Source organism: Schistocerca cancellata, chromosome 5 (assembly GCF_023864275.1).
Source record: "Schistocerca cancellata isolate TAMUIC-IGC-003103 chromosome 5, iqSchCanc2.1, whole genome shotgun sequence".
Lineage (NCBI taxonomy): Eukaryota > Metazoa > Arthropoda > Insecta > Orthoptera > Acrididae > Schistocerca > Schistocerca cancellata.
Genome location: NC_064630.1, coordinates 395,952,765 through 395,974,874, shown reverse-complemented (window position 1 = coordinate 395,974,874; position 22,110 = coordinate 395,952,765).

The following is a 22,110-nucleotide window of genomic DNA, read 5'->3' as shown; positions in this document are numbered from 1 at the left end:
GTGTAACTGAAGAACAACTCGGAAAGGGCATTGGGTAATGCGCGAAGACTGTGTATGAGTATTGTTTTTCAGGTGCAGCACATCTCTGTAACATTGTAGAAATGGAAAAAAAAAATTTGATTGGCAGGATATCGCAGCTGAGCATCATGGAATCTGATAATAAACTGCTTCAGTTGTAAAAGATTTATTTGTTCAATCATCACCAGTTTTGGGTGATTATAAGGCCATCTTCAGGCGAAACAAGACTGTGTGTAATGAAACATGGAGAAACTATAACAAAAGATCATAAACCACATAACACTTGGTTAGTTATAATAACAGGAATTCATTTCCCAACTGTAAACATGAAGTTGATAAGGTCAGATTCGTCAGAATGGAACATGGGTTATGTTTCATATAATCAACAAAATTACCTGAACAAATGGGTGGTCGAAGGGGGAACTTACACAATAAGATGAGTAGCCACTGCACTGTAAACTCCTGCCTGAGGGTTGGTGACAGCTGCACACGAAGATGAGATAGAGGATGATGCAGCAGCAGAAGGTAGGCGCGCACAAAAAAAGTGACCGTTTTATTCCAGGGGAAAGTAAAGTCGTCTAGTGGCGAATAGTGCCAGGGCTGACTAGCCCAATCGTTAACAAAGATGGATACTTGTTATGTAACTGATAAAAATGCTAAACTGTCCACATCAAAATATATTTTTAAAAAAATGCAATAATTGTGTGCTGGGGCAAAATCATTGAGTGCCCAACCATCTGTTAAAAATAATATAATGGTTAAATTTAAAAATCCACAAATTGGCTAACAGTGGAATGTTAGATAAAATACTTAATACAGTGCCATTTGAGTATCCATAAGGAGAAATAGTACCAGTTGGTGATTAAAATTAAAGGGATAAAAAAAATTACAATTCTTCCAAGAGGAATGTTTGAAATTGTTGAGGTCTGAGCACTATTTAAAACAAGAATAACTATTTAGAAGGTACATGTGCTTCAGTGTGGTTCCCTTATTTAGGGCTGTTGAGGGGTTCTTGTTCAGGCTGTGCATAATATCCATTTCCCCTAATAAATTAAGGACATGACATTCGTAGTGATGATGAAGGATACTCAGATTGGTATTTGTTACCAATAGAGTGCCCATTGACTTGCAAATGACCAGAAAAAGTGGCTTTTAGAATTATTAAGACCTTGATATTCCTCAAATCAGATGTTAAAAGTGTGCCCTGTCTGCCCAATGTAGAGGCACTGGCAATCACTGCACTTAATTTGATAAATGCCTGAGACCATGTTGTACTTGTGGGTTCTGGCTTCATAACGCCTATACTGAAACCCAACTTTAGCTGGAATACTACCTAAATAGGATATTTCACTGTGCAAATTACATTAAATGTCTACATCAATGGGTGTCAGGGTAATTCCATGGTGAATGCAGGGTGACAATTATTGAACTGTATGAAAAAAAAAAACATAAATTAATTACAAACTACAGCATGCACATACTTTGTTCAACATGTAAAAATCACTACAGATATTCGGATTTACTTTATGACATGTTCAATATACCTGCCATCATTGGTGATGATGTGGTGCAGACAAATAGCAAAATTCTGCATGACTCACTAAAGTGACGGACCATCGATGCTGTCAATTGCCTCCTGAGTGGCTGTTTTCAGCTCAGCAATGGTTTTGGGGTTGTTGTACACCTAGTCCTTATATCCATGCAAAGGAGTCACATGTATTCATCCGGAGAATATGGTGGAAAATTAAGGCCCGTGCCAGTGGCCTCTGGCTACCCCAGAACCAGAATACGGTCCCCAAAGTGCTCCTTCAGGATCAAACTCACTCCTGCTTCGATGGGGTCAAGCTCCGTCTTGTGTAAATCACATCTTGTCAAAATCAGGGTCACTGTGGATAATGGGAATGAAATCATCTTCCAAAATCTTCACGTACCATTCAGTAATCACCATGCCATCAAAGAATATTGCACCACTTATTCCGTGACTGAACATTACACACCACGTAGTCACCTGTTGAGGGTGAAGAGACTTCTCGATCGTGAAATGCGGATTCTCAGCCCCCCAAATCTGCCTGTTTTGCTTATTGATGAACCATCCAAATGAAAGTGGGCTTTGTCGCTAAACCCCCATCGTGTCCTGTGGCCAAGTTTGCAGTTTGAATGTTGTTGTTGTTGTTGTTGTGGTCTTCAGTCCTGAGACTGGTTTGATGCAGCTCTCCATGCTACTCTATATCCTGTGCAAGCTTCTTCATCTCCCAGTACCTACTGCAACTTACATCCTTCTGAATCTGCTTAGTGTATTCATCTCTTGGTCTCCTTCTATGATTTTTACCCTCCACGCTACTCTCCAATACTAAATTGGTGATCCCTTGATGCCTCGGAACATGTCCTACCAACCGATCCCTTCTTCTGGTCAAGTTGTGCCACAAACTTTTCTTCTCTCCAATCCTATTCAATACTTCCTCATTAGTTATGTGATCTACCCATCTAATCTTCAGCATTCTTCTGTAGCACCACATTTCGAAAGCTTCTATTCTCTTCTTGTCCAAACTATTTATCGTCCATGTTTCACTTCCATACATGGCTACACTCCATACAAATACTTTCAGAAATGACTTCCTGACACTTAAATCTATACTCGATGTTAATAAATTTCTCTTCTTCAGAAACGCTTTCCTTGCCATTGCCAGTCTACATTTTATATCCTCTCTACTTCGACCATCATCAGTTATTTTGCTCCCCAAATAGCAAAACTCCTTTTACTACTTTAAGTGTCTCATTTCCTAATCTAATTCCCTCAGCATCACCCGACTTAATTCGACTATGTTCCATTATCCTTGTTTTTCTTTTGTTGATGTTCATCTTATATCCTCCTTTCAAGACACTGTCTATTCCATGCAGTTTGAATGTCCTAATGCAAACCCTTCAGAAGTTATGACAATTTTATTCCATATAGTTCAATAATTGTTGCCAGGTACTAATAAGTCCTTAACATGTCATTTGCTGCATAAGAATGCCCACAGCTTGAATTGTGTAGCCATTAGGACTTGCGATGTACCTGATAATTTCAAGTTCATTTTTATATCTCTGTGTGCTAAGGTGCACTTTAGTGGCATGATGCACACTTGCGTGCAATGCAGCCATCTTATATTTCTGTGGGTGATTCGATAAGCTGTGAGTTATATTGCCAGTTGTGGTCTCTTTCCTAAAAGTATGATAGGCAATGTTATTGTTCTACAAAATGATTTCTGATCTAAAAATGGTAAAGCAATATTAGTGTGGTGCTCTAACATAAATTGAATATTATGGTGCATCATATTAAGATTTTTGTGAAGCTGCTGGGCTTGTTCTTTAGTACCACTGTAGAGAACTGAGACATCATAGGCATAATGTTTATAGCAAACAACATTCTGAAGGTGTTGGAAGAAACAATTGGAAGAAATTATATTCAATGCGGCTGACAAAAATATTGACAGTAACACTAACTACAGGTGATCTCATGGCTAACCCTTCTGTCTGTCTGTAAATGACATTATTGAAATTAAAGAAATTGTGGTTTAGAACCATCTTTAGGAGAGCAAGAAGTTCATCAGTTATTTGGAAATATAAATTAGCATGTTGCCTTAATTGGATTTTGTAATCAATATTACTTCTTTATTCAGGATATTTGTAAGCATATTGGTGACAGAGAAGCTAGCTAGATAGTTATCATGGGAATCTGGTTTAAAAGTCTCATGAATTCATCCCTGTTTTTCACAGTATAAGAGGTTGGAAAATAAAAATGCCTCCATGGGAAACTATTTAACTCTTTAGCTAAAAGTTAATCACGAGAATCAATTGTGTTAACAACCACGTGTTAAGTTGGCCACGCAAAGTGCATTTTTGAGTACTCATAGGCACATGGGTTCATTTTTTTTTTTTTTTTACGGGGTTAAGAAAGTTCTTATTTTTAATTACTTTTTTATTTCAGCAACAAATTTAGCTAGGATTAAGCACAATGATGGCCAGGACTCTACATCAGGTGGACGGGGCATACTTGTAACATCAATTTAAGGAACATCGGAACCTTAATAATTCTAAATCCAGTTTGTTGATCCATTTGAAAAACAATGGAGGGTAAAAATCATAGAGGGAGACCAAGAGATGAATACACTAAGCAGATTCAGAAGGATGTAGGTCGCAGTAGGTACTGGGAGATGAAGCAGCTTGCATTGGATAGAGTAGCGTGGAGAGCTGCATCAAACCAGTCTCAGGACTGAAGACCACAACAACTCTATTGGTGACATAAAAACCAATTTGAGGTAAGATTAGATTAGATTAGATTTACTTTCATTCCAATTGATCCATAGTGAGGAGGTCCTCCAGGATGTAGAATATGTCAGAAAAACAATAATACATGACAAATATTTACAACTGAAACAAATAAGATAATATACCTTCCACAGGCCCTAAGTGGAGTGATCATCATTTTTTTTAATGAACACTATATGAAAGACCCATTTTACAAACACTCATTTACTAAGATCGCATTGATGCACTGAATTTAAAATTTAAAAAAAAATGTTTTTTTTACTTATAAGGTAATCAACATATAATAGAACTACAACAATACTTATTTACAGTGAACACATTACTGCACTGAAATGGTGCAGAAGTTAAATTGTACTTCACACACACACACACACACACACACACACACACACACACACACACACACACACACACACACACACACACAAATCAGTTGGTTTTACTGAGAAATTCATCAATGGAGTAGAAAGAACTGGCCACCAACAAAACCCTTAGGCTTCTCTTGAACAGAATTTGATTGGTTGTTAAGGTTTTTATGGCTGCTGGCAAGTTATTGAAAATGTGTGTTCCTGAATAATGCACACCTTTTTGTACAATAGTAAGTGACTTTAAATCCTTGTAAAGATTATTCTTATTTCTAGTACTGATTCCATGAATTGAGCTGTTGGTTTGAAAAAGTGATATATTTTTAATGACAAATTTCATTAAGGTATAAATATATTGGGAAGCAGTAGTTAGTATCCCTAGTTCCCTAAACAGGCTTCTGCAGGATGTTCTTGAGTTCACACTACATATAACTCTTATTGCAAGTTTTTGTGCCCGGAAAACTTTAGCTTGGCTTGATGAATTACCCCAAAAAAATAATCGCATATGACATATGGAATGAAAGTAAGCATAATATGCCAGCTTTCTCATTTTTATGTCCCCTATGTCTGACACAATTCGCTTTGAAAATAGAGATTTGTTAAGACGCTTAAGCAGTTCTGTGGTGTGCTTTTCCCAGTTGAATTTATTATCAAGCTGTAATCCCAAGAATCTAACACTGTCCACTTCTTCTATCTGCTTGTCATCATTTGTTAGGCATATACTCGTGGGACACCCATTACAAGTTCTGAACTGCATGTAGTGTGTTTTTTCAAAGTTTAGTGACAAAGAATTGGCTAGGAGCCAGTGATTAATGTCCACAAATATTTTATTAGCTGATATTTCTAAGACTACACTTGATTAGCTATTTATTGCAATGTCTGTAGCATTGGCAAACAAACTTGGCATCTGGTAATGTTATTGATGAAAGGTATTTGATACACACGAGAAAAGTAAGGGCCCTAAGATGGAACCTTGTGGGACCCCACTTGTAATTAGTCCCCAGTTGGATGATGCCTAATAACACAAAATATACCAGTTGCCTGCAATTTTTTGTCTAATGAATTAAGTACATTTTCACTATAAGTATAAATAGTCTTCTCAATATCAGAACCCTTTAGAAATCCGAACAGCTGTTTATGCTAATGTAATAAGCTAGAATTATGTTTTTTGGTTTCTTTCTCAAACTGAAGGTTTGTCTCAATCCTAACCCCTCTTAAAACTTGGTTTCTTTCTGTCTGTCCTCCCTACCCGAGAAAAGGGTATTTTCTGAACCCAGTAACCACTGGTATTTTATCACTCATGACAGTGCCTCCCCCCTTTAACTTTCCTGCTATTTTCCCAGACAGTTTCCCCTGCCCTTTCCCGCTGAGGTGAAGGCTATGCCTACTATAATCCCACCTATTGAGAGAACCAACAGGAACCACACCAATGTATGACCCTGCACCCAACATAAGTAGCCATTCCAACTCCAAATTAACTCCCTTGACAGAAGAGCTCAAATGAGGTCAGTCATGGCGCTCAAGAACCGATACATGCTTCGATGCTAAAGCAATCTTTGCCAGGTCACACTCTATACTGTACCCAGGATCTCTGTCAATACTATCACCTGGCCCACCCACTATAACCATGGTGTCTTCCTTAGCGAAATCTTTGCAAAGTGATCCTAAAACCTCTGTCACATGCTCCAGACCAGCACTAGGTTTAAAAAAGTTGATGACCTGGTATTCTGATCCTAGTTCATCCTGCAAAAGTTGGCCAACATCTCCTCCATGGGAACTACCTAACAACAACAGTTTCTTTCTCTTTGCTGATTTCCCTACGTTCTTACTTTTCAATTTGCTGCTGAAAGTTTGTTGTGCCCTGTCTACACCTGCAACTGCTTGAGGGTCACCAGCTTCTAACTGAAGCAACAGGTCAAATCTATTTTCCACATTCACCATCAAGCTGTCAGACAAAGTTCTAGGCCTGTTCCTCCTGTTGCCTGTTGCCACTTCCCACCTCTCTTTACCCTTCTCCCTCCTTAGCCTGTCAAGCTCTCTTGTGGCCTTGTCTAACTCAGCCTGAAGGGCAGCACTTTTCCCCTCCTGTTCTAGTATCTTCCTATTTCTACTACATATCGTACAAAACCACTAATGAGTCTCATTTACTTCCCCTATTCCCATGCCACTACAGTCACCCACATGAAAAAAAACTACAGCACCCGTCACACCAAAGCCCTGACCTAACAATTCTACAGCAAGTCAAGCACTTTTCACTCATGATAAATGTAATAGTTTATTAAGGATAAGTCAGTTAAATTACAGATAAACATGAAAATATGGTTCCACAAATTTGGCCTATACACAGCTGTATTTAAACAAAAACAACACCGCAAAGTTCCAGAAATGTGAGTTAAATAATGAAGAGGTATTCTACAGTTAAAGCAAAGAACAATTAAACAAAATTCTATAGATTTGCTGTGGCAAAACGTAAAAGAAAATATGACTGTAACCCAACTGTACAATCTTTTCACGTTTTCTGCTATATTACGTAAAGAAAAATGAAAACTTTACTGGCATGCTTAAAAAGCACACTAATACACCTATTTACCATGTAATCACTACTAAAATAAATGTTGTTATAATCTAAAATTACTTATCTTTACGAGAACACCAAAACTCGCGCTAGTCGCCTGGCTCAATCAGTGTCAGTATCCTTCATCATTACCACAAAGTTCACATCCTTAATTTATTAGAGGAAATAGAAATTATGCACAGCCTAAACAAAAACCCTTCAAAATGGTTCAAATTACTCTAAGCACTATGGGACTGAACATCTAGGGTCATCAGTCCCCTAGACATAGAACTACGTAAACCTAACTAACCTGAGGACATCACACACATCCACGACCAAGGCAGGATTCGAACCTGTGACCGTAGCAGCCGCGTGGTTCCGGACTGAAGCACCTAGAACCGATCGGCCACAGAGGCTGGCTCAAAAACCCTTCAACAGCCCTAAATGAGCAAATCACGCTGAAGCATGAATATCTTCTAAATAGTTATTCTTTTCTGGTACAGCACTCAGACCTCAGCAATATTCTTTTCAAAATTCTCTCTGCAAAGAATTGTAATTTTTTTTTGTATCCCTTTAATTTTAATCACCAACTGGCACTGTTTCTTCTTGTGGACACTCATATGTCACTATATTAAGTTTTTTTGTACAACTTGCCACTAGTGGCAATTTGTGGCTTTTTAAAATTTAAATTTTACCTTTATATCATTTTTAACAGATGGTTGGGCACTCACTATTTGTGTCCAGTTCATAATTTATACATAATTTTGTTTTAATATATTTTGACGATATACATCTAACCATTTATAATTTATATATCCATCTCTGATGTTATTCACAACTACATTGCTTTACTTTTTTTCTGCAATATGATGGTCACTAGTTTTTGGGCACATCTGCACTCTACCACCACATCATACCATATCTAGACTTCACATGTGGCTGTCACCAGCCCACAGCTTGGAGTTCAGTGTGCAGTGGCCACACAGCTCATTGTGCAAGTTATCTCACAGTGTTCATTTTTCTTGTTTCCCTCTTTTAACTGCCCATTTGTTTAAGTAATTTTGTTGATTATGTGACACATAACCTGTGTTCCATTCTGACTAACCTAATCGTATCAGCTTCATATTTATAGTTGGGCATGTGTTCCTATTATTATAACTAAGCAGATGTTAGACTGCTGACAATCTTTTATTACAGTTTCTCCATGCTCCTACTGCAGTCTTCTTTCACCTGAAGATCGGATTCTAATTGACCAGAACTAGTTGTGATTGAACAAATAAATCTTTTACAACTGAAGTGGTGTATTATCTGATTCCACTGTAGAAAAGGCTACAGAATGAGCTACACAATGTTCCACATGCCCTTCATACCGCCGTGTCCTCTCAACAAACATCGGAAGTTAATGTTGTAGACGATGACTCCCCTAGTTCATGATGCTCTGAGTTGGTCTGCTGCATCATGGTATGACACACTTCCACAGTTCTTGCTTTGCTGGTCAACAGTTACTGCTGATGCCAAGGCAGAATCTCCTCTCATCATTAGACTTGGCATCATTCGTCCTCCCTAATTTGTGCTGGTGTTACTGTGTGATCAGCAATCAGATTGCCTGATGTGGAGGTCTTGGCTGAATGTATTCCATTGGCACCTGGAACTAGGATTATTTGCAAATACACAGTCAACCTTTTCGTATCCAATGTGTTGAGCAATTCTTCAGACTGACCTTGCAGCTAAGTTTACTGAAAATATGTTGACTGCATACTGTGAAGGAAGATTAGGATTTAATGCCACGTCGATGATTTCATTAGAGTCAGGTCACAATCTCAGATAGATAAGGATGGGGAAGAAAGTAAGCCACAACCTTTTCAAATGAACCATCCTAACATTTACCTTAACTGATTTAGAGAAATTGTATTGAACCTAACCCTCGGACTATGTAACTCATTAGCTAAAAGGTAATGTAGAGAATCGATTGTGTTAAAAAGAGTTTTGCATGCCATTCCTTCAAAATGTGAATGCAGTGTCTTAATTACTGCCCTAGCTTGCTCACTGCATGAATTGGGCTCATAGAATCTCTCTTGACATGTCGACATCATTGCTGTTCCAAAATGGTGTCTGAAACAATGAAGCACTGTTCAGAGTTTTCATGCTCCCACTGCATTCAGAGCACAGTACTGTTAATCATTGCTCTTTCTGTCATTAATCAGCACTCTTTCGTAATATCGTGGTCCTATGTCACACCTTTGAAAGTTTTATTTTCCCACAAGTATGTTCCATTACACACAGTACCATAAACATTTTATATTAAGTACTGGATCATCAGAAGGGAAGTTAGCTCTCATCCTTTTGCTTTCACTTGCTCTCTGAAAAGAGCTGTGACTACTAAATATTTTTTGTGTAAGTTAGGCATTTGGCTTCACATACTATTGCCTAATATATTATAAAACTATAAATTAGTATATAATGGGACAGGAGGGGTGTCATATTGTTTGGTTTCAGTCCTACAAACAGTCATCTCATACAGCCATGAAACAAAACAGTGGGTGCTGTGTTACACATAAAAGACTGCTTTACTTGATGTGTGTTCATGATATATCAGTGAGAGCAACCAAGGCTCGACCTCTTTTTTTATCTGCAGGCTATACTGCTTTATTTTCCAATGATAATAAAAAAAAAACAAAAAAAACTGGATTACATAAATAGGACATTCAAGGAAATCTCTACTTTGTTTGCAGATACAACTGAATGCAACAATCTTCAAAGGAAATCTCATAGTGGTAATACTATACTAACATTTAGAAATGAATTCTCCTGTAAAATGTGGGTAGTAGCTTAGGATTGAATAAAGGTCTGAATGTTATGTGGAAGAAACACACTCATTACCCTTCTTAGAAGTTGAATACAGTAGCCCCACTGTTGTGGGAGTACTTTACCCTCGCCAACATGGGAGTAGTTTTAGCTGGTTAAATTTGGTTATGTTCATTCTTTTAAAGTACTGTCACAAATTCAAGAACAAATACTATTTTTATTGCTAAGTGAGTAAAACGGTTGCTAGAACTGCCTGTATTCTTCAACAGACTTAATCAATTAACTGTTGAAAGCATCTGTCCAAACACAACTCTGAATTTATTAAGGAACCATAAAAAATAAATGGTCTTTTAGGAACAATTTTTAAGAGCAATTCAAAAACATAAGCAGTGTCTTGCATCCCCTGTCCGCTCTAAATGGAGATAATCAGTTAATAGCAATCACAGATTTTGAACCCAAGCTGGAACCTTTTACTTTCCTGCATTTCAGTTATTTGTACTATAGCTGAAATTTCTCCTCGTCAGTTTAATAATATTGCTTGCTGGTCTTTTAGTAACAATTTTTAAGAGCAATTCAAAAACATAAGCAGTGTCTTGCATCCCCTGTCCGCTCTAAATGGAGATAATCAGTTAATAGCAATCACAGATTTTGAACCCAAGCTGGAACCTTTTACTTTCCTGCACTTCAGTTATTTGTACTATAGCTGAAATTTCTCCTGGTCAGTTTAATAATATTGCTTGCGGAATTGTTAATGCAATCCGAGACAAATGCATCATTGTAGATTAATGGGAATGAAGTTTCTTGTGATAACATCCTTGTACAACAGTCACCCAGAAAGTAATGCAGCACATTTTTTCCCTCCAACAATTCTTTATTGAACATAATGAGAATTACACACACGAAAGAATGGTGTTTTATCTACACACCCTATTTTTCCACATAATCTCCATCCCGTTCTATGGCCTTCCTCCAGCTGAAATGAAGGCGTGTATGCCCTGTTGGTACCAATCCTTGTCCTCGTGGTGGAGCCAGTGCTTCGCTGTGTGACTCACCTCCCCATTATCCTGAAAATGTCTTCCACAAATGGCATTCTTTAATGGCCCGAACAAGTCGAAGCTCACTGCAACATGTCTGGTGTGACAGCCACGGATGGTCTCCCTGACTGCTGAAATCGTGGAGCTCCGTTGAACTGCCTTCTGATGGCCTCGCCCTCTGTGCCCAGTGACTGACTGTACTTCTGTTGACAGCAGATGCTCCACAGACTTTGAACAAGCATTTGTGAACATTCCCCTCAGTTTCTTTCTCTGTAGTGAAAAATTCAATGACAGTACATTGCTTGTAACATACCTCAGTTACAGACGCCATTTTGAAACTGTCCTGCAGCTATGCTACCTGTCGGAAGTGACAGAAACTTGGTGCGCTCACTCAGGAGACTTCAAATAATACATATGTAATATTTCACATTCATAGCATTGTTTTCGGTTGAGAAGAAAATGTGGTGCATTACTTTCTGGGCAGCCCTCGTATAAGAGTGTCACTGATCAGATGGGTAACCACCTGCAGTGGTTTGGTATCCAGCCCATGCTCTACAACAGCAGCAGCAGTAAGATCCAGGATGTGCTAGGTTCCACCTAGAACAAGGTAGATGCTCTGCACACTGCAGGCATGTACAAGATGGAATGAGAGTATGGAGAAGTCAACATCAGAGAAACTGTCAGACCAGTAGCAATATGCATACAGGAGCACAAGTATTATATTCAACTTGGGTAGCACAACAAGTCTCTAGTGGCCAAACACCAAAAAAGTGCAGAAATGAAACCAGTATACTTGCCATGCCATGGTGAAATGTGATATGAGAGAGCCAATTGAAATACTGAAACACACAGTACTATACCCAAAAAACTTTCATGTCAGCTGACTCTGGCCATGGGAGCCTATAACTTCTACCCAGCTAACAATTTGAGTCTTAGTCTCATTAACACAACAGAATAGACACCATGCACAAATTTACTGCATAACAACACAATAGGAGCCCATACATAAGAAAACCAACTGAGAAACTGCATTTCTTGCACTTAGTAGAATTTTTAATTGTGTTGAGTTGAAGATCAGAGTGATGGCTTATTTTGTATATTTCCTCTCACTGTTGCTTTTTGGAATTACTTCTTACATCATTCAGTTAAAGTACTGAAAATATTTAGGTAGGAAAAACAAGCAGTAATAAGCATGTGTAAAATTAAAAAAAAACTTCGAACATAGCTGCTAAGGTTCAGTGACCATGTCAGAATTATATTGGAACAAATAAGACCTCGGTCACAAATATTAAGTCAAAATTGACCTGGTTTCGATGCTACTATGAGTGTCGTCTTCAGAATTAGACTAACTGTTCTAAAGCATATTAGGTATATAGTAGATTAATAAAATTAAAGTTTCTAACTGTTCTAAAGCATATTAGATATACAGTACATTAATAAAATTAAAGTTTGTACTGACTGGAAAAGATGTGACTTGTAAGTATTGTATCTTTTCCAGTCAGTACAAAACTTTAATTTTATTAATGTACTATATACCTAATACGTTTTAGAACAGTTAGTCTAATACTGAAGATGATGCTCATAGTAGTGTCGAAACCAGGTCAATTTTGACTTAATATTTGTGACCGAGGGCTTATTTATTCCAATATAATGTGTAAAATAGATAGCTTCCCATTTTGCAGAAACTTCTTGAAACATCTTGGAATTCTTACAACCACTTTCCAGTAAATTTATTCTGTAGTAGTATTCATTGCTGATAATATAAAACAGTCTCAGTCAGTTCATTATTAATGCATTCACAATGAAAGATGCAAAACTTATTTTCATTTAGAGTTTGATTCATTGTTTAGGGTTCAGATTAGAATTCTACATTATGGTACAAAGTTGTTCTTCATGCTTCCACTAAACATTTGGAATCTTTACATATTCAAAAGAGAATTTAAAAAGTCACTTATTAGTCACTCCTACAAATTATCTGATTATCTAGATGCAATGATTGAATATTCCTACTGGCTGCATGCAAGAAGTAACAATGATCACTGTAAACAGGCTTCTCTTGTTACAAATGTATAAGGTGTACAACATTGCTTCCACTGTTTGCCAATAGGTGGTGACAACGGTAAACAGCGGTCTAAAAAAACAGATCGCAGACATCAGGCAGTTAGCTTGGACCTCGGTCAACATAACATCATTCAAACATTAGTCGATTTTAGTCTGCATCATAAAGCTGTTCTTGATTGAAAATGTCAGTTTACGAGCCTAATTCTCATCATTTGCGGGAGGTGTTACTGTTTTGTTTCAATATGATGAAAACAGCAGCTGAGTCTCATCGAATGCTCTCAAGTACGTATGGTAAGGATGCTACTAGTGAAAGAATGTGTCATGAGAGGTTTCAACACTTCACGAGCAGTGATTTTAAAGTCGTAGACTGGCATAGTGGTGGAAGAGAGAATGTTATCAAAGATGCAGAACTGGAGACATTGCTGAGTGAAGACTCACATCAAACTCAAGAAGAATTGGCATGATTAGTGGGACTGATACAGCAAGCCATTTCGAAATGTCTCAAGGCTATGGGCATGATTCAGAAAGAAGAAACTTGGGTCCCGTGTGAGCTGAAACCAAGAGATGTTGAACTGTGTCTGTGTGTTTGTGAACAATTGCTTCAGAGGCAAAAATGGAAGGGACTTCTGCATCGCATTGTGACCGGGGAAAAAAAATGGGTTCATTACGATAAACCTAAATGCAAAAAATCATGGAGATATCCCAGCCATGCTTCCATGTTGACGGTCAAACCATATATTGACAGCTCCGAGATCATACTCTGCATTTGGTGGGAGCAGCTCGGCATCGTGTACTATGGGGGATTAAAACCAAGTGAAACAATCACAGGTGCTCTTCATCAAATGCAATTAATGTGTAGGAGCAGAGCATTAAAAGACAAATGGCCGCAATACAGTGAGAGGCATGAAAGAGTGGTTTTGTAGCACGACAACGCTCGACCCCACGTTGCAAAACTACTTGGAAACATTAAAATGGGAAGTCCTACCCTAGCTGCCATATTCTCCAGACATTGCTCCCTCTGACTATCACCTGTTTAGATCAATGGTGCATGGCCTGGCTGACCAACACTTCCAATCTCATGAAGAAGTCACAAATTTGATCGATTTGTGGATCGATTCAAAAGATGAACAGTTTTTTTGACAGAGGATTCATACACTGCCTGAAAGATGGGAGAAAGTAGTGGCCAGCAATGGAAAATACTTTGAATTATACATGTGCAGCCAGTTTCTTTCATTAAAGCCTCAAATGCTGGGGAAAAAATGGTGGAAGCAAAGTTGTACATCTTGTAGATAATCATTATTTTTGAGAAATATGAACATGGTCAAATGAAACTGCTGCATTTTTTTTTCTTTTTTTTTTTTTAGGCCTGTGTATGCCTAGGTCACTTGCACTAACATAGTGATGTTTAGTGCAGCATGTGAATTTAATTTCTATCTGCTATTTGATGTAGTCCTTTATTCATACAACACCTATGCCATTTCTCTACAGTGAGATGCATGGAAGATAGAACATGACCTGATGAACTTAACTCAGTATATTTCTTGAGGTTTTGGAATTGCAGCTGACAACCATTCGACCATAATCAGGTGAGTGTTTTACATTAGAGATGTTGGTGCATGTTACTAAGTTTATGCCAGAAATAGGAACAGAGGTTCATGCTTACAGGTTACCACTGTATGGGCACCCACTGTCAAGCATAGCAACCTGTTTGATGATAACTCCATCTAAGGTTCTCAGATACATGTGTAATGGTGATATTATGCCATGTGTTGAATTACTTGCCCACAGAGTTAAAACAGTTGGTTCCAGGGAGACCGATGGAAGTAGAAAAGAGTGGGCATCATTTTTCAGTTGTCGCCTAAGCCAACAAAATACCTATCAATGGTCCTGGTCGAAACACATAAATTATTTGAGAAGTTAGTTGAGTATTTGCAGCCACTGATGATTGAACTGAATAGAAAGAAGGAAATTACAGGCACTCAGTGCCAAGGTTATCAGCATTGAATAGAAAGAAATGTTTCCACTCTCACATCCAGGTCCATAACAGGAGTGAGTTATATCTGGTTTTTTTTATTTCTATAAATATTAATGATGTAAGCAGCTCTCTACAGCTACATTCAGTAACTGATAATTTATCAAAATTGTGAGAGCAGACGTCCAACCTCTCTAGGAATTGCTAGAGTTTGGTGCAGGACTCATCTGGCATAATTGCTTATATTAGTGAGTGACACAAAAACTATTCTATTTGTACTGTATTCCATTATTAGTTGCAACCCTCATGACACAGTCCATTAGGAATAAAAAAGTTATGAAGGAAAGAAAGAGAATCCTTCAACATTTTACAAAAAATCTTTTACTGCCTATAGGCCCTACTCTGATAGCATGATGAAAATGTCTCAAACGACTTCCAGTGCCAGTGCCACAGTAAATGTTCTAAGTGATATAGAAAGCCACCAGAATTCTAATGCTGGAAAAATTGAAGATGCATTAGCTTGTCTTTATTTGAACCATAACCCGCCCATGTATCTCTTTTTGAAAAACACTGGATTGCCATCACAGGCACCCCTAACTTTGCTGCTTGACTATGCTAAACAATTTGCCAGATGACCACTAAACCTTCAGAAGTATGAAATTATTAAGTTTTAAATACTCACTACCATCTGATATATTCCAACAAAGGTAATTCACAAAATCCTTTTTATACTGACCATCCTGATGCACTCAGTTACATTTCTTAAGATGTAAGGTGGCATTTGTTGCTCCATTCTGAAATACATTTTGGGGATTAGCAAGAATTATGATTCAGACTCAGAAAGTTCCACAAATACATGTCGTGTTGTTTGTAATAGTGATTAATAGAATAACATCCAGGAGCCCTGTACAAAATCAATATTCACAGACAACTTCACTACTTCTTCTTTTTTGTTTTGCAGCTACTACCAGGCAGTTGTGACTCACTATTATGAAGTTGACAGAGTGGCTGAATGCTAGTTGTTTAATGTATTCTTTGGAGAAAACAGATTGTAAACAATTTTATGTAATGTGTTATCTGGTTGAATTAGTGATGAGGTCACTATCAGATCTTAGTCTAACATGACAGCCTTGTTAAAGGAAAATTTGGAATTGGGGTAGTCTGCTCAAGTTCTTTTTTTTTTTTTTTTTTTTGGTCATCATCAGTCTACTGACTGGTCTGATGCGGCCCGCCACGAATTCCTTTCCTGTGCTAACCTCTTCATCTCAGAGTAGCACTTGCAACCTGCGTCCTCATTTATTTGCTTTACGTATTCCAATCTCTGTCTTCCTCTACAGTTTTTGCCCTCTACAGCTCCCTCTAGTACCATGGAAGTCATTCCCTCATGTCTTAGCAGATGTCATATCATCCTGTCCCTTCTCCTTATCAGTGTTTTCCACATATTCCTTTCCTCTCCGATTCTGCGTAGAACCTCCTCAAGTTCTACAACCTTTCAAAACAGTACCTGTTTGATTATAGATATGAATGGTATATGAGTTGGTGATCATTAAAATCATTTGACAATGAGATGAACAGGTTGCCAACATGAGCATTTAAGACCAGTACTACATCCTGACTCTTTACCAAATCTGGTAAGCTTCTGCTTGTCCTGTGAAAGCCCCTCATTTTGTGACAGGCATACAAACCATCAGTCAGCCTGCATCCACTATTATTGCATATCCTGTAAGAGAGTGCACCTTGTCAAGCCAACCATGAATAATCCATTTACATAGTTGTCTTGACTATGTTGATAATATTTGACACTTTGCTTTGGGGAGCAGGAGAACGGAGCACAAACTGAAGCAGAGAAAATGGAATTATGAAGTGCTAACAGTTAGTAAGCATTCCTGTTTAGTACCAATCACTATTAAGCAGAGCATTTTTCTTTCTTTCTTTTTATCAAAAGAGAAATGATGATCATCTGTAGCTCAACTAATGTCTGTAGAAGGAAGGTCTCCAGAGATTGGATTCCTTGAAACATAAATGTATCCACCATAAGGTGGTGTTCACAATGGACATGCATCTATACTGCTTCCAAGAGCAGAGCATTGATTGGTCTGGTACCGCGCGCTGCGGAATTTGAATCCCCGCCAGTTGTCATGGACGTCGAAGACCCCTAGAGGTCTCTGCACCATCGCGCCGGAAGCTGTGGCGGCGCGCGCCTCCTGGCCCGCACTTAGTGTGAGGGCGCCACAGTGGAACACGTGGTTCCAGCGGCCAATAGCAACGCCCCCGATAAAGTATTTAAGCGCCTGCCTCTCGCTCAGCCAGCACCACGCGGATCCTGTACAGCCTAATTCCGTTAACCCACCTCCTCCTTTTCCTCGAACGGATACAGATCCTCTACACCACCCGTAAACTCGATCCTCCTCACCCGCTTGTCTCATTCATCCTCTCCCACCCTCGCCCGCTGCCACGCCTGTATTCCCACGTCCCACCTGCTCTCCATCTCTCGACCCTCCTTACCCACTTGCAAGGTGGCTTCCACCAGCTCCCCCTCCCTGATGATGCCCTCCTCCCCTCCATCTACCCCTCCTATCAACTTTGATCCTCCCCTCCCACTTCCTGTGTTTTTTCCTTTGGGCACCCTCCCTCCCTTCTATCTCCTTTTCCCTTCGTGCCCACTTCCTCCACCCCTCTTCCCCCGGCTTCAGCCCCCCCCTCCTCCCTCCCTTTTCTCCCCAGCCCTTGGCATCTCTGCTCTCCCCTCTTCCTCTCCCACCCCCCTCCTCTCTTGGCAGGTCCCCAGACTCGTTCACGCTCAGTGGACTTTCGCGCACCGGAGATCATCGCCTAGTGTTTCTGTGTGTGACGTCGTTCGTGCTCAAGTGTTCCAGTGTTATTCGTTTTGTGCTCCAACGTTCGCATGTGACAATTATCATCTCTGTGTGTGTCCACGTGTCTGCACAATTTTATCTTGGACTCTACGCCCGTGAACGGCTCCATGTTTTTTAAAAGTGTCTGTCTCCGTCTATGTATCCACCATGTTTATTCTTTGATTGTCTTCAATTGTATCTTTCGTTTCCTCTGTGGCCGAAGAGCAGCGTACTGTGCTGCTGATGGCCTACCTGTAACAGGTATAAAAATAACAATAAAGAAAAAAAAAAGCTCAGCCAGCGAGTATAATCCTTGCGTGAGTCTTGACATATCGCCTCGACAACAGACAGCATGTTTACTGTTCTTTGTTTTCATTAATAGTGGACATCTCATGTTCGTTTGGTTGTCTCTGTCACTCAGTTGCTTTCTGCGTGTTGTAGTCATAAGGTCTCTATCCATCGTCCGTCATTGTTTCGTGTCCATCCTTTCCGTTTATTTGTTTGTTCGCGGGCCGCTCTCTGTTTGGTCCCACCGCGCTTTCTCGGGCACCCCGCGACTGTTCCAGTCGCGGTTACAACAGTTGGTGTTGACAGTATCACTATGATACAGATTTTAATGCGGGCGTAACACATTAGTCACAGTTCTAGCTTAGTTCCATAACCCTAGGTTACTGAACTCTCAGGGTCTCCTAAATCTATATGCGGAACTAAATGCTGCACACATTTGTACTGTTTGTTATTTGTAAGACAATATTGAAACTCCAGTTTTATAGCCCAATCATCAAGATGTATGCCAACATAATCTATACTGGAGAGACATGGTCTACATGTTCTGTTTTCAGTTGGCAGCAGATATGTTTCAAAATCAGCAATACACATGGTGATTATAATTAAACTTTCAAAACACCGTATAAATAACATCACTGGTCAGAATGACATCAAATTGCAAGAGAATATTATCAGAGAAGGGGGGGGGGGGGGGGAACTTATGGCTGAAGAAAGAAAATAGTGTGAAAATTGATGACTGTTTCGTAGAAAGGGTAATGCAGTTCATAAAATGACAAAACGTTGTGGTGCTTCTGTATCGACTGTATATACAAACAGTGCAGTAACATCAGAACAGTCCCAGCACCTGATTCCCGCAGAAGAGCATAGAAATCTATGATATTTGACGACTTTTACAAAAAGTTAGAACGTAGAACTGTATTACTTTAGTATTACAGAGGATAGTATCCGATGGCTAGAGAAATACTGAGTAATGTCCGTGATAAAATTGATTATTCTCGCCAGTCACTGCAATCCACTGTCTACTCCGCCCACTTGGTTTTTAATTCAGAAACTGTAATGATGGACGAAATTTGTGACAGAAGACAGGGACATTGCAGTAGTAAGAACGGGGTTTTGTGCACCAAGCGCGTATTGCATGCTGAGAATAATAGGCTTACAGAAAATTTAGATAAAACTTGGGTTTCACAAAACCTTTCGAACAAATATTTTGCTCGACTTCAGTGAAAATATTGGCTTCAAACTAATTACAATTACTTTTGCGTAGCGTATATTGGCATTTTGATTGATGGATGCAATGACGAAGGATACGTATTAACAGTTAGTAAAATATTTTCGAGAATTAGGGAATATTCTCGGTCAAATTAAAGCGAGCCGTCCGAACAAAACTCTTGCCCACGGCCTACAACGACACGCGCGCTACTGCGCACAGAATATCGCCGAAGTAATTTGCCTCTGTCCGTGATACGATACAATAATGATGTCTGAAATGCTACTGATGAAAAATATTATTTTAAGGGCAAGAGATCATTTTATTAACTTTATAATTACACCCTGGATGCGAAAAAAACACATTTACTGAAAAAACACATAGAAGTTACACAAAAGCAAAGAATAAAGATATTGACAGCAGAGTCATGGAGCAGCACATAAACATAGACGTCAAGGATTTTTTTCTTTTCTTTTAACACTTCCTCCAAAAGAAAAAAAAAATCATGAAATTATTGCTTTGTCTCTTGCAAGCCAATTTCTGAACATAGAAAATTCTTCCTTCTCGTTTGACCGTAGGGTACAGATGACGAAACTTCTTCGTTTTGATTATTGTCCTCACGTCCAATAGGAGTTGAGATTGTATTGCATTCTGCCATTCGAAATCTTTGCAAAATTTCTTCTGTGTATTTCTCTTGACTTATCATTATTGCTCCATCTTCATATTGCTTTATTTTTATGCCAAGAAAATTGTCAAGACTGCCAGTTGTTATTTCGAATTCATGTTGTAAAACATCCATAAAACAGCAATTTCTTTCTTGTTACTGCCGACAATCATGCCATCATCAACGTAGATTGCCACATAAAGGCTATTTCCATTTTGTCTACGATAAAATAGGTATGGGTCTCCATCACTGTTTGAAAAACCAGTTTTCTTCATGAACTCAACAAAACGTTTGTTCCAGCAACGTGGCGCTTGCTTCAAACTATAAAGACTTTTTTAAAGAAACATACTCGGCCTGTACCATCTTCGAAACCTTCTGGTTGTTCCACATATACTTCATCTTCAAGTATTCCATTCAAAAAAGCTGTCTTTACATCTAATTGTTCTAGCAGCATTTTCTTTGAAGCAGCTACAGCCAGCAGAGTTCGTATGGTGTCATAATGTGCCACAGGGCTAAAGGCTTCGTCATAATCAATTCCTGCTTTCTGAATACAGCCTTTTGCAACCAATCTGGCTTTAAAGCGAATACCTCCATTGACTGCGACCTTTCGCCGTAGAACCCAGCGGTTTTGCAATACTTTGGCATTCTTTGGACGGTCAACCAGCACCCAGGTATTGTTTTTCTTTAGTGATTGAAGTTCTTCACTAATAGCTTGCATCCATTCTTCCTTCTCGTTTGACTGCAACATTTCTGAAAAACAGTTTGGATCTTTGTATTCAAGTGCATCAACTTTTGTTGCCATACAAAATTCACCACTTTCCGTCCAGGTTGGTTTTCTTTGTTGTCTTTTATTCTTCTGTTTCTCTACATTAGAAGATTCAGCAGCTTCTGCTTTTAGAAATTCTGTTAATTCTTTATTTTCATCAGATTCACTCGACTCTTGACTTTCTCTAGAATCGAGTGTGCCAAATTTTTCTTGAGTTTGACTTCCTCCAGAAGTGTACAGCCTAGGAGATGCACATTGGTCATCTTTAGATGAATTCAGATCATTAAATTCTTCCTGAGGGACGTCAAATTCAACATGATCACCATGTAATCATCATCATCATCATTTAAGACTGATTATGCCTTTCAGCGTTCAGTCTGGAGCATAGCCCCCCTTATACAGTTCCTCCATGTTTGTGATTTACATAGTGATGCTCTGATACAATCAGAGCATCACTATGTAAATCACTAACAATTTCTGGCTTAAATTTCACATCGTGACTCTACACCACTTTTCTTTTAGATGGAATCCAAACTCTAAACCCATCCTTGTCATTAACATATCCAACCAGTCGTTCAAAAACTGCCTGATCATCAAACTTGGAACGGAATTAGTTGTTAATGTGAACATAGCAGCCTGTGCCAAAAATTCTGAGATGATCAAGTCGTCCTACTGGTCGATTAAACCATAGTTTATAAGGGGTTTTATTTTCAACTGAAGATTTTCCAATACGATTTATTAGGTAGATTCCTGTGTTACATGCTTCTGCTCACATTCCTTTAGGTAATTTACTCGGATTTAGCGTTGACCGGGCAGATTCGTCAATGCTCCTATTTTCCCATTCAGCCACACCATTTTGTTCAGGAGCGTAAGGAGGAGGAATCAGAAGCTCTATTCCCCTGTCTGCAAGCAGTTCACTGACATTCTTATTGTGAAATTCTTTGCCACCATCACATCTAAATTGTTTGGCAACATGTCCATTAGTTCGTGCTTCATTTAAAAACTGCTTAAACACAGTACACACTTCACTTTTGTGTCTTAAACAGAAAATTCGACGAAATTTACTAAAATCGTCTTTGAAACATACATAATAATGCTTATCTGCAAAAGATTTCGTGCTCATTGGTCCATTGACATCTGCGTGGATTAATTCACCAGTACTGGTAGTGCATATTGTTCGTGTTTTGAATGGCAGCCTATGCATCTTTCCAAC